This window comes from Anser cygnoides, chromosome 1 (assembly GCF_040182565.1).
Source record: "Anser cygnoides isolate HZ-2024a breed goose chromosome 1, Taihu_goose_T2T_genome, whole genome shotgun sequence".
NCBI classification, from domain to species: Eukaryota; Metazoa; Chordata; class Aves; order Anseriformes; family Anatidae; genus Anser; species Anser cygnoides.
Window position 1 is genome coordinate 86,971,696 of NC_089873.1, and position 12,394 is coordinate 86,984,089.

The following is a 12,394-nucleotide window of genomic DNA, read 5'->3' on the forward strand; positions in this document are numbered from 1 at the left end:
TGGCGAGCGACCCTCACTCATGCCAATCTTCCACAGCCTTAGTGATGTCTTCAGACCCATAGTTTCCAATTTAATGTAGTCTGTGGAGAGTTTATGGTAAAATGGACAGAAATTCCCCTTGGAATTCTCCTGACCACAGACACTTGGAGAATTGTCTCAGAACAAATTTCTGACATGCTGGTAACTAACCCTGACTGTTCAAGAAGAAGTTGGGACTTCCATCTCATTGCTGGAGATGACCACTCTTTGGAAAAATGAGGTGCAGTCTTGAATTTGAGAAATCTGTTTTTTATATTATTTTTCATCTAATAAAGATGTTTTGCTGCATAAAGTTGCTCAGAAAGGGACTGAAATGCATGCAGTTATGTTACAAAACCCATCAGTGTTCTGCATTCACAGCCCAGCCACCATGCCAATGTTTTAATTGCTTATTACTAATCATTCAAACAATCCATCATTATGATTATCTGTGCTGTCATGCTGTCTTGCAGCTCAAGTCCAGGATCAAGACTTTAATGAGATAGGCACTATGGAAATTCAGAGCAAAAAGACTGGCTCAAAAAACTTGAGATCTAAGTATATAAGAAGTATGGGCCTTCTTCCCCTAGTAAATGCATAAAGTAAAGGCCCTGCATGCAGCTATTACCCATTCACTGACCTACATTTTTTTTTCTAATGGGATTAAATAGCTTTATCTAATAGTAAAAAAGTGCCACAGCTGTTTGTCTATGTGTGACACACAGAAACAGAAGAAAACAAACAAACAAACAAAAAACATAAGTTTAAAACAACGAAGAAGGGCTTTTTTTTTATATAAGTCCAGTAGCTAGCTCTGCTGTGGAACAGCTTGCTAGAAGGACAATGTGGATACCAAAAGCATGAACGTGTTCAAAAAGTGACTAGTGCGTAAGCTTCAGCAAGATGAGAAGGTGTACCAGGACAAGGCATTCTGTGTTTGCCCCAGTATTATGCCCTTTTCCTGCATACTGACTACCAGCTCTCCTCAGAGAGGAGATAATGGACTTTGAAGGACTTTGTGCCTGACCCAGTGTGACTTCTCCTATGTAAAAGAACACAACAAGAAATATGCTCTCAAAAATAAGCTTTAGATTGCTACCTATTATAATCAAAACAGAACAGCCCCTTCTTGCTACCATCAAAGCTATTGCCATGAGACACACACGCTGGTCAAGGTGACGCTGTACTGGGTAGGGGGCAGCTTTGCTCAAATGTGCAATCTCAGGCTGGGCCACGCTTTGAAGGCAAAAGAACACACAAAGCACAAAGGAGAAATGCGCAATTCCCACCTGTGTCACAAGCATCATACCACAGGAAGCAAGAGGTCCTAAGGAGGTATTTGAAGAAGGAGCTGGAGACGTCACTTGCTCAGACTGTGACAACTAGTGCCCTTGCACGCCGCTTTGGGAATCACTAGAGAATTTCTGCCACCGTCAATGTCACTTGAGCAGTTTTCCCTGGGAGAAAATCTTTGTAAAAGGTTTATAGGTGCTGCAGAAGGTCATATACTAAGTTGTTGGTTCTAGAGAGGCACTTTCACATCCCCCACTAGACCGACTGTAATGGCATTGATCTAAGGCCAGAAGCAGGCGATAGTGCAAACGCAGGTTAACGCATGGTCAGCTCCTACTCATCAGCAGCAATAGACAAAGGACCATTTTGCTTAACCTCTGCTATTTCTAAGTCACTTGTGGTATAATTAAAACTTTGTTCATTAAATCAAACAACAGCAGGAGATACACTTGACTGGTAGCTGGGGGAGGAGAAGACTTTATTCAGTAGTGTCATAACCTGCAAAAGAAAAAAAAGGTATTCAGTTCATATAAAACTAGAACTTCATATAAAACTAGAACTAAAAAACTAGCTAAAAGCTGAAGAATACCAGCTCTAAGCAGCCTCCTCAGATCCTGGCAGACATCAAATGATCCAGGGATACCACCTCTAAAGAGACCTATGGAACTAGAATGTGGCTGTGTGATGCAGGTAGGTGTTAGAGCTGCTATCTACTTACGTTTTCCTTTGCCTTTTTGAATAGTCAAAGGCATAAAAGAACCCCTAGAACTTTCACCTTTTTACAGTATTTGTGGGATCAAAGTTTGCAATGGTATATAGGGGCTGGTTTCACCAAAACACATTTCTGGTTTCCTTCCAAAGCAAAGACTTGTATAAACAGAGTTCCAAGCAAACAACAAACCTCGTGAGCCAAAAAAGGGGCACATATGGTTTACTAACTAGCACCTAGGATCACTCAGTACCTAGGTAAATATCCATGAGGAAAGTAAATTGCACATAGCGTTTGAAAAAGGAGCAGAAAGTACTGCTTGCAATTAGGTCATCCGTGACCTCTCAGCTTTTTGGGATGATGGACTAGAAGCATCCACAGGGACGTGTCAAGCTGGGAGGCCCAGTGCTGCATGCCAAGGAGAGAGCAAAGGGACGGAAAAGGTGTGCAGCTGACAGCAGGCTGATTACATCTCAAGCACATCTGAGCAGCAGCAAGGTATCACTCACTTCAAAAATCTCCCCGTCCAAACACGCTGCTCTGCCAGCTGGTCTTTTGCCTTTGCAGAAGCGCTTAGCGCATCCTTGTCCACCCCTACGCCACATCACACGCAGCCTAGCAACTCTTCCTCGCAGCCTGGCCATAACATTTCGGAGAACAGCCTCACCCAAGAGCGTGCACTTCGGAGGAGCCCAAACCCCACAGAAGATGGGCGGCTGATGCAGACCTTCCCCTCCCACTCCCCTCCCCGGCGCAAGGCTCAGACCGAGAAGACGACAACCCCACAGCAGCCCCTCCACCCCACCTCGGACACCCTGGGGCCCACCGGGGCCGGCTCGGCGGGTGCGGGCAACCCGGGATCCGCGGGTGGAGCCACGCCGAAGCCCACAGCCCGCAGCCCACTGCCCTCCCCTGGCGGCTGCTCCGATCCGCTCCGCTCCTCCCCGCGGCTCTCCGCGGAGCCGCCTCCCGCAGCGCTCCGGGGCCGGGGAGCGGGAGAGGAGCTGTCGGGGCGGCGTCGGAGCGCAGGCGGTAGAGTTTGCCCGGCCGCTGGCTGCCTCCTCCCCTTCCCTCCCCTCCCCTCTTCGTGGTTTTTAATTTTTTTTTTTTCGTTTTTTTTTTTTCTTCGCCTTTTTGGCGAGGGGGGAGCCGGGGCTGCTGATTCGCGCTCCGCGGCGCCGGAGTGGATGCGCATGGACCGGTCCTCGTGGAAACGGCTCCCGGCGTTTCCCCCCCCCCAAAATCCAAGCCCCACCAACCCACCCAGCTGGATAATTGAAACGGTAAATCTGGCTAACTTTTCATTATCTCGCTTGCTGTGTGCTTATACCTGCAGATATTTATGGCTTATCTGGCTTCTTTTCGTTGTCCGTTGGTTTTTGTTAATTAGCTTCTCTTGTACTGCTGGAGAACTTGAAACGCTGGGGTTTCTAACAGAGCAGGACTCAGTTTCTGCTTTATCCTAAAGTTGGACTGAGGAATGGAAACCTTCCCAGTTCATACCAGCCTTGCACATACATTTACTTGTTTTATTAACCTGAACGTAGACGAGATTTCATGTGACAGCATTCCTTTGACTTTGCTTTTCCTTAGCTTAATTTTTGCTGATGCTGAGACAACATATATATGTGTATGCTACACACATGCAGTCCTGTATGCTGACTGATTGTGTATGCTGGCATTCACATCTGAAAATCCAAGTAGGCTATGAATCTTTTTAGTTTATAATGTCAACATGTGAACTGTCATCTGTTTTCATCTTAATTTAACTCGTACATCCTGCCAAGATAAGGTCACCCAAAACAAATCAAGCGGTACTTCTCAGCCCTATAATTATTTAAGTGATCAAAACATGCTATGAATTGCACAGTTTGTATGATTTGTATAGCTTCTTAATCCGGTAGGCTTTTGTTTGAGAGAGAATTAATTTTATACATATTAATTACATACATTCATAAAGTTGGATGCTTTATGACACCGGGCAACCCCAGGCTTTCTGCACATTATAAAACTTTAGGAGATTATATGTCTTTGCTTTGTCAGATATTATTATTTCATGTATATTTATGCTTTCTACTATTAGATATTCTTGTTCTTGGAGCAGTAACCCAGCAGACATTTACATGAGGAAAATAGAAATGAGAGGTTATTTTAAAAAAAAAAAAGTTACTATATACATGGAAAAAAAGACTCTCTTATTCTCATAAAATAGGGAAAAATGAGAGTAATAGTTTCATAGCTAGTAAATATGACTGGCCTGAACTTAGCTCTACAATACGAGCTATACTTCCAAGTTTTAACTCAGAAAAAAAACTCAGCTTAGTGTAGACTCTGTAGCTCTTCATTGATCTTGTTTCTTTGCTTCCCGAGAAGCCATTTATGTATTGATCTACCTACCTGTGCATACAGGTACATATGCTTCTGCACAAGCACACATACCAATCTGATAGCAGCCAAGCACAAGATTTTGTGATTCCAGTTTTTGAGCCACAGAAGTCTACAAACAATGGTAAGGAAAGGCAGAAGGAGAGATTTACAACACTTAATCTTGGGGACTTATTTTAGGGACCTTAGCTTGAGGACAAGTCTCAGTAATCGAAGAGAAAAAGGATGCCACACACCCTTCAACATGCATAGCATTTGCTTCTGCTCTAAAACGTTGCTTGCTGTCATTACAATTATATTTGAATTCATCTTCCAAAAACTTATGTCCAGCTATCATTTATCTTGTTATTGTTGAAAACAGGATAGAACGTAAGTTAGTTGTTTATTTCTAGATTGCTAAATATTAAGAGCTGTTGACCCAAGAAACAAATCTGCAAAGTTTATATTTTTTTCCCAAACCCGTGTGCTGCTGTGTCCTGACACCAGACTCTAACTTCCTGCAGTGTTGCATTAAAGAGGAATTGGGAAGCAGGGAGTGCAGTTTCTTATGCACATAGGAGATGAATGTTTAAGTGACTGGCCAACAATGCTGTTCAGAGCATCAGTAACTCCAGGGAATGTTACTGCCTGAATACTGCAAAGAGTACAGCATTGACCTTTACATCAGGTTGCTTTAAGGTACTGTAAGCACACTGCTCTTGGTACCCCAGCCTATGCCTCTTCATAATTATCAAACACTCATGGGCAAGACAGCACCTTCTATCTTTGGCATGTCATAAATATCTGAAAGTTTCTTCATTTTCATCATGGAGAGTGAAGTGTTTGTGGAGTCAACAAAGGAAAAAAAGTAATGAACCACAAACCATTGTGAAATTTTAATACAAGAACTAAAATAGATTCTTAGGTAAGTCAGAAGTTCTGCTTTCTTGAGGAAAAAATATTTGAGTTTCTGTTGCTTTAGTTTTTTCCCACAGGTTTTTGCTTCTGTCTCTCACTGGTTTCAGTGAAACCTGCAAATATTCAAGTCCAGGCTTCCTCCTCCTTCCTTTCTTCCCCTCTGCAAGCTCCAAATTACCTGTGTTGTTTTTTTTCATCCAGACAGCAAATGAAAGGGCTAACCGAACACACACAGGCAGGAGGCACTCATTGCTTGCAGAGTTTGACTTCCCAATACTGAGATCCCTCTTGAGCCGGGGTTAGACACACACAAAAAGGCTCATACTGCACATGACATCTCTCAGATGCTCAGTGCTTTTTGTGCCAGTTCCACATCTGAGAATGACATACCACTATTTTAGCATCTAAGACATAAGTGATTAAAATTTAGATCCCTTTTGTAACCTACTGGTGCACAGCTGCTAGAAGTTACAACTACAAGAGTAGAATGTTTTTTTTGCCCCAAGTTATTCATTGGAAAAACTGTTATGACCTGCCAGATTCAGTGGCTTGCCCCTAGTATTAGCCCTTCACCCAGAAACAGTGGAAAAAAACTTTGTAGCTTGAGAACGAAAGAAACACTGACTTTAGTCAGCTTTAGTATTTGAAACCATTTTTTATACCTTTGTATTTTATATGACCAAACTCCACGTGTAAGTGTCCATTTAACCTGTGAGGTAACTACAGAAATTGTTGGAGACAACTTGTACTATAGCATCCTAAGTGATTAATGTTAGGTACACAATATAATGTTTTCACTATTTGATGGGTTGTATCTGTTGACTTTTAATGTTGGTGGTTTTGTTGGTTTTTGTTGTTGTATTTTTTTTAATTAGTGTTGCATTTATTTTGCCTGCAGGATTTCTCTCTAATTTATGATCACAAACAAAGGTTACAGACTCTCTAATTCAAGCTTCAACTATTATAGCAGTTTTATATAAATGTTCATTTACTTTGTCATGGAGTTTAGCAAGAAGGATCTATGAATGTGATCCACTATTCTGCTTCTATTGTGTGAAGTTATTCCACCAAAAACGTGTCCCTTGGTTATGGGTTTTTTTTGCAAACTAATTATACATGAAACATAATATTGCCCTCTACTTCTACATTATGTTTCCAATTGCAATAAAGGTTCCAACTGTATGAGTTTCAATACAAGAACAAAACATTTTTTTCAGTTGACATTTGATGTCCACGGTAAGAAAGGTTGCACAAGGCAGCTGCTCCTGGCAGAAAAGCAAGTCCTTCAGTTTGTACACTTTACATTTTAATTAAAACCAGGACATACTTCAGAAAATATTGGGAATGTGTCTCATACGTCTTTAATTTCAAGCATTACTTTCATTATGTTCCTTCTTACAAATTGGTGATGGAGTACGAGAATAGAATTATTGGTCATTTCTTTCACACTTTCTTCATGTCATCAGTTTTCCTTCAGTTCCTGGAGAAAGAAAACACAAAAGAGTACAGAAAACTACACAGACCAAGACACTCTAAGAACTAATTACTTTTGAGTTCCCCTTGCCTATAGTAGGAGGGTATCATATCATAATCTGGAAGGCTTACTCAGAAGTGGAAGAGATATAAAACTAGATTTGACTCTTACAGCTGTGCATTTCTGTGTGTGCATTTGCAGATTCTCTGCCAGGAAAGAAGCAGGGAGCCTGAGCCTGGGTAGTTAGCTTTATATATCAAACGCGGCTTGTTCTACCATGAAGTATCAGCAGCTAAGCACCACAAAAGGTTCAACCCAAATACTCCCATGCACTGGCTTCATCAACAAATGAGAGGATTTCTATAAAGCACGAGTTGTGATTTTGTCTATTGGAAGAAAGAAAAAAAAAACCCACCTACATCAGCATACAAACAAGTAGCCTTCTTGAATATATTTAAGTAGTGCTTTTTAACGACAAAATGCAAGCTGGACTTTGAAATGCCTTTTTTTTTTTTTTTTTTGAGGGCTTATCACAATGAAGAAGCAGCCATACCCATTAAAGTTTTGGATTATTACTCCCTAGAAACAGTCTGTTGCCATTCTGAGAGTAATTCACTGCATTTTGGTAAAACCATCACTTCATTATGTTCAATAAGTGTGCAACTGTTTCAGGCCTTGACTGAACTGGTTTTTAGTTGGTGATGGAAAATACAAAGGCTTGTTGGCAAAACATCCAAGCATGAATTAGCAAGTCAGCTGGCCCGCTAGCAAACACAGCCATTATGCCTTAGGAGCTAAACAAGTGAAAAATCATTCTTCACCACAAGGAATATTTCATTGTATACAGAGCTTAATCTCCTAAGACTGTCACTATGAGGTGCGAAGGTGATTTAGCTACCTGCTTGTGTATATATATGCATACTGATACAAACACACACACCAACTTCATAGAGGCCAAATACAAAACCCATAAAAATGAGTAACATTTGTGATGAATTATGAAGGAACATTAGGAGCATGATCAGTTGGAAAAAGAGGAGAGGAGAGCAGAAAGGAGAACTAAGAGAACCACAGAAGGGTCTGACCCATTGTGTAAATTTTGGACAGATTAGGTGAGAAGGACTGAACTGGCTTACTTAACCTAGAAAAGCTACTTATTGTGCAACAGTGAAGTGATTACAATTTGATGGATGTTTTATGATAAAGCAAAACCAGGAATTCCTCCAAAGGGTACTTTGTGCCTATCGAAGTGTGGTTGCATTTGGCAGCTTCCCTTGGCTTGAGTAGAACATCCTATCTCTGCAGCTATAAATCACAATCAAAACTATAATAAGTTTTAGTGGCTTTTGACCTTCAAAATAGAATTTATGAGTCTTTAACTACTGTATGTGTAACTACATAGTCACATCTGCAATAACAATTCTGGACAAAAAGACAACAGTCAAATGCCCCTTCTCTCTTTTTTTTCCCCTCACAGTAGTGGAAACAAAAGTTAATTTTAACCAGATTTCATTCCTTTTGCCCACAGTAACACTTGCTTCCCAGAACTGTCTGTAGTTAGCTCCTATAGCAGCGTACTGATGAGAGCAGAACAGTTGGCTTGGGCCTTTTCACGGACAGAAATTCTGAACGTTCTCTGATTATTGCTTCTTTTCTCTGATGGAGGACAGAGGAGCTCAGTGAATCACTCTTAGGGTCAGCACAATAGTGTGATTTCAGCATCACATTGCATTTTCTCTATTCCTTCTTCCTCCCAGTCTCACCATCTTTCTTACCTGACAGCAGCTAGATTTCAGGCAGACCACGCTCTCCTTGTCCTCAGCTGTCTGTTTCCTGGTCTTCTGAATTCCTGGATTGCTTCTGATTGCACTCACATGAAATGCTCTGACACTGCCCTGACTGAAAAACATTCACTGTGGACAGCAGTAGTTATTGCGGCTTTTGCTTTTCCCCTAGTTGGGAAATCAGTGTGCAAAATACTTGTAGTAGTATATGTAGTATACTTTAGTATATGAGAAACAAGCATTTTCCAGCTGTAAGGTGCAGATGATTTCTTTGTATCATAACCACATTCATTAGTCTCTAGATACAGAGTTGGGCCATAATTTGGTCTTTTGCTGAAGAAGAGTTGATCTTTCCTATGGAAGAAAAGGAAAGCATTCCCATTTTTTTACCTGGTGTAAACACTCTTGATTAGGTAGCATTAAATCTATTCAGCTCATTCATACTAAGCATAAGACTATCTATGAAGTTTAATGTGGAAAAAAAAAAAAAAAAAAAAAACAAGTAACTACCAGTATTCATTCTCTTATCCTTAGTGTTGTGCTAGATTATAAAAGATCAGCATGGCTTGGCCAAACCAGTCTATTAGTGATGGAGCCCACAGAGTACAAGTTTCCTAGCTCACTGTGATGACTACTGGTCACTGAGCCACTGAAGAGAAGGGAGAGCTCTGAAACCAAAAGAGAGAACTGAAATGGAGACGTCTATTATTAACACATGATCTTTGGAAGAGATTTCAGGCTGTGGTTTGTTGGTCTCTCAACAACCATCAGAGAACGCAGGCAAATTTGGACCACATCCAGTATTGTTTAGAGACACAGCCCAGCCAGTTATCATAATATATGCTTCCAGCTGTTGTTATATTAAATCCTAGTAACTACGGAACAAGCTTCTAACTTGCCACAGACACAAAGCAATAAATACGGCTTGAGTGAAAATATTAGAAGGGGTGTGTACCACTGTCTGGAAAACTTTACTTAGAAAATAGGTCTTAATAATTCATTATTACAACTACTGTCAAATTGCAAGGCATGTACCACTTGTGGTTGACCAGGAGACTCTCCTGGGTGTCATGTAATGTTTTAATTAAAATTTTAATAATACTTAGCATTTAATTATTCATTAACAGTTTAGCAGAGGGAGTAACTTGTACACTTGGTAAGTGTGCAGGTGATACCAGGTTGAGGAGGAATGCAAATAAGTTGAACAGTGGAATTGGAATTTAAATTTTTACAGGAAATGTAGCTCAAAAGAATGAGTATCAAAGATGCTCTTGGACACAAACAACCAAGAGGGTGAACGGAAGATCAGAAATGACTGACCAGTCAGAGACATTCATGCCAACATACATCAACAACATCACAGGGCTGACTCATGTCCAGATGATGTAATCAGCAGATAGTTTTTGAAAAACTGCTACACGGCCATCCACATCCTGAATTTAGGCACATGAGGAACAGTGAGAGCAGGGCATCTCTGCAAGGGGAGTGTGCAGGGAGCTGAAGTGACCCCAGCACAGGTGCTGCCTCAACCAAGGGGACACAGGCCCACAGGGTCTAGACAGACAGAGCCAGGGGATGATAACAGGGTCCACTGACAGTCCAGATGTCGTGAGGGGATGAACCAGGGCCAGGGGCCACCCATCCAGGGAGGACAGCCAGGAGCAGACAGTGATACTGACATTTTTCAGTGACATTGAAAAAATCCAAACACACCAGATAAAACAAGAAAATAATACAATTATCTGCTCAAGAAAACAGGGAGGTCAAACTTTAGGAGTCTAATATCATTTAGGTCTCTGTAAAAGCTGCATTTAAGGCAGTTGATATCTTTCTTAGGGAAATGACTTACATTCTGCCCTCTCTAACACTTGTATCTACATAAACAATCTTCTATATTGTGCTTGCCCAACATAATAGCATCATTACCATCTCCTCTGCACAAAGAATTTTTACATTAGGGTTATAAATTAAGCTCATTCTCACTCTGCCTTTTACTGAAGGCTTTTGATTTTTTTCTTCCAGCCAACCCTCGCTCTTCTCAAGGACTGTACTGCAGGACTTATTATGAAATTACCTGAAGACTGACAGTTGCCAGTGGCAAAAAAGGTCCCTGCTGTTTTGGGAAAGATGAAATGTATGTTTCCTTTCATCTAGACTAAAAGCCTAGGGTGGCTGTTTTTTGCTGGTTTTGTTTTTGTTGTTGCTGGTGTATTTTTGTTGTTGTTGTTTTTTAGTTAATATTTTAGGATGTTTATGTTTAGAATAAAGAACTACTTTCTATTACTAATGAGGACCTGTGGGTATGTCTACACTATCACTTCCCTGATTTGTTCTTAAGTCCCTATCTTCTAATCATCCAAGCTGCATCAATGTTAATTTGTTCCTGAAACTTATTGGAGCAAACCACCAGTTCCCTCTAAGACAAAAGGCAGGTAGGGATCTGGAACTTATTTGCAGAGGGGACCATTTCAAATAAGCACAATAGCTGAGACCATACCCAGATTTGGATCTTTCTGTCCTACAAAGTTTTCTCCAGTGCGTTCCCAGCAGACCTTCTACCCTTAATGGCTCACAAACCCTGTTGCTGTATCTACAAACATTCAACCTATCTCCCCCTTGGTATTATGCTATTAAATCTTTCATTCCACTGGAGCTCTTTTGAACCATAAAACCTCTAAAAAAAACAGTAATAATCTCTTTGAGTCACAGAAACCTTTGTTAGGTGCCCTGAAGTGTGAGCACAGCTGCTTCCACTGCACTAAATGGTGATTAACATGTATTATGTGCACAGGGCACACTGTGGCTCTTGGGCTAGCGAGCAGGGATCTTCCAGCAGTACAGACATCTGTTTCTGTTTAGATATGCTTGGTTGAGGCTTTTTTTTTTCTTTTTTTTTTTTTTTTTTGCATTTCAGATTTCTACAATGGCCTAGTGACACCAAGTTTTCTCCTTGGGGAAAGTAGACAAAGCTCTCTTCACTAGGGCCAGCCAGTTACTGAGAGACTGATGACAAAATGAAGTAAGATGAGCAGCCTAAGATGCCTCCATTAGATTTTGGCATAAAAGTCAATGGCACTTTCAACCATCTGTAAAGGTAGATTTGAACTAGAAAACAGACCTATTTTTATATATAGCTACTAAGGAAAGACAAGGAAAGAGGGCGTAAGCACAGAATCTGCTACTGACAGCAGGTATCATTATGTGGTGGGCTTTCCAAATCCCATAGTAAGAGCAAAGAATGGGAGCTTTCCAAAAGCTGACACTTTTCTAGAAAATGAGTTGCTCTCTGGTGAATCAATTGCACAGTCCCTAGTGAAAAAGCCTGTGCTCTGTGTACATGGTATTGTGACAGGAATTTATATATTTGTTGTGGAATTCTTAATCCACTGTAACCATCTAAAAAACAAATGTCTCATCTACTTACTTATGTAATATTTGATCAGCGGCTCTGTGTGTATATCTTATTTAAGATGACCTATTAAGCTGTCATCCATAGCTGCTGGACATGTAACAGATAACACCATCAGGAAAAGCAAGCGTTAAAATGGAAACTAGCGTTACTTACTTTCGTAAACATTCGTCTGCTATTCCAGAACCTTGCAGCTTGGCCAACACAAACTCACACAGAGTGCAGGTTTACCATGATGGCATTCCTTAATTATCTCTCTTTAGTGCACTTGTGTTTCATTTCTCTATTCTCAGGTAACAAGTAGAGTTTGCTGTTCATTAGCCTCATTCTTGATCTTACACTGAAACCATTTACTGGCTCTCCTGGCAGTTCGTTAGGCTAATGACACACATCTTTTGTTATATATAGCTACATCTAAGAAATAG

General features: G+C 40.8%; 1 protein-coding gene and 1 long non-coding RNA gene across 7 annotated transcripts in view; one reads left to right on the forward strand and one right to left on the reverse strand.

Annotated features, from left to right (window-relative positions):
* Positions 1-2,620: 2,620 nt before the first annotated feature.
* Positions 2,621-12,394, forward strand: part of HTR1F (5-hydroxytryptamine receptor 1F) — a 116,303-nt gene continuing 106,529 nt past the window's right edge. For both annotated transcript variants that reach the window (XM_013187678.3, XM_013187686.3), the window contains exon 1: positions 2,621-3,303. The gene's annotated coding sequence lies outside the window, so the exon portion shown is untranslated. The remainder of the gene's footprint in view (positions 3,304-12,394) is intronic.
* The window catches only part of LOC106040061 (uncharacterized), a 38,592-nt gene continuing 32,850 nt past the window's right edge, over positions 6,653-12,394 (reverse strand). For all 5 annotated transcript variants that reach the window (XR_010833260.1, XR_010833264.1, XR_010833265.1 and 2 more), the window contains 2 exons: positions 8,552-8,914; positions 6,653-6,782 (listed from right to left, as the gene is read on the reverse strand). This is a non-coding gene — a long non-coding RNA (uncharacterized lncRNA). The remainder of the gene's footprint in view (positions 6,783-8,551; positions 8,915-12,394) is intronic.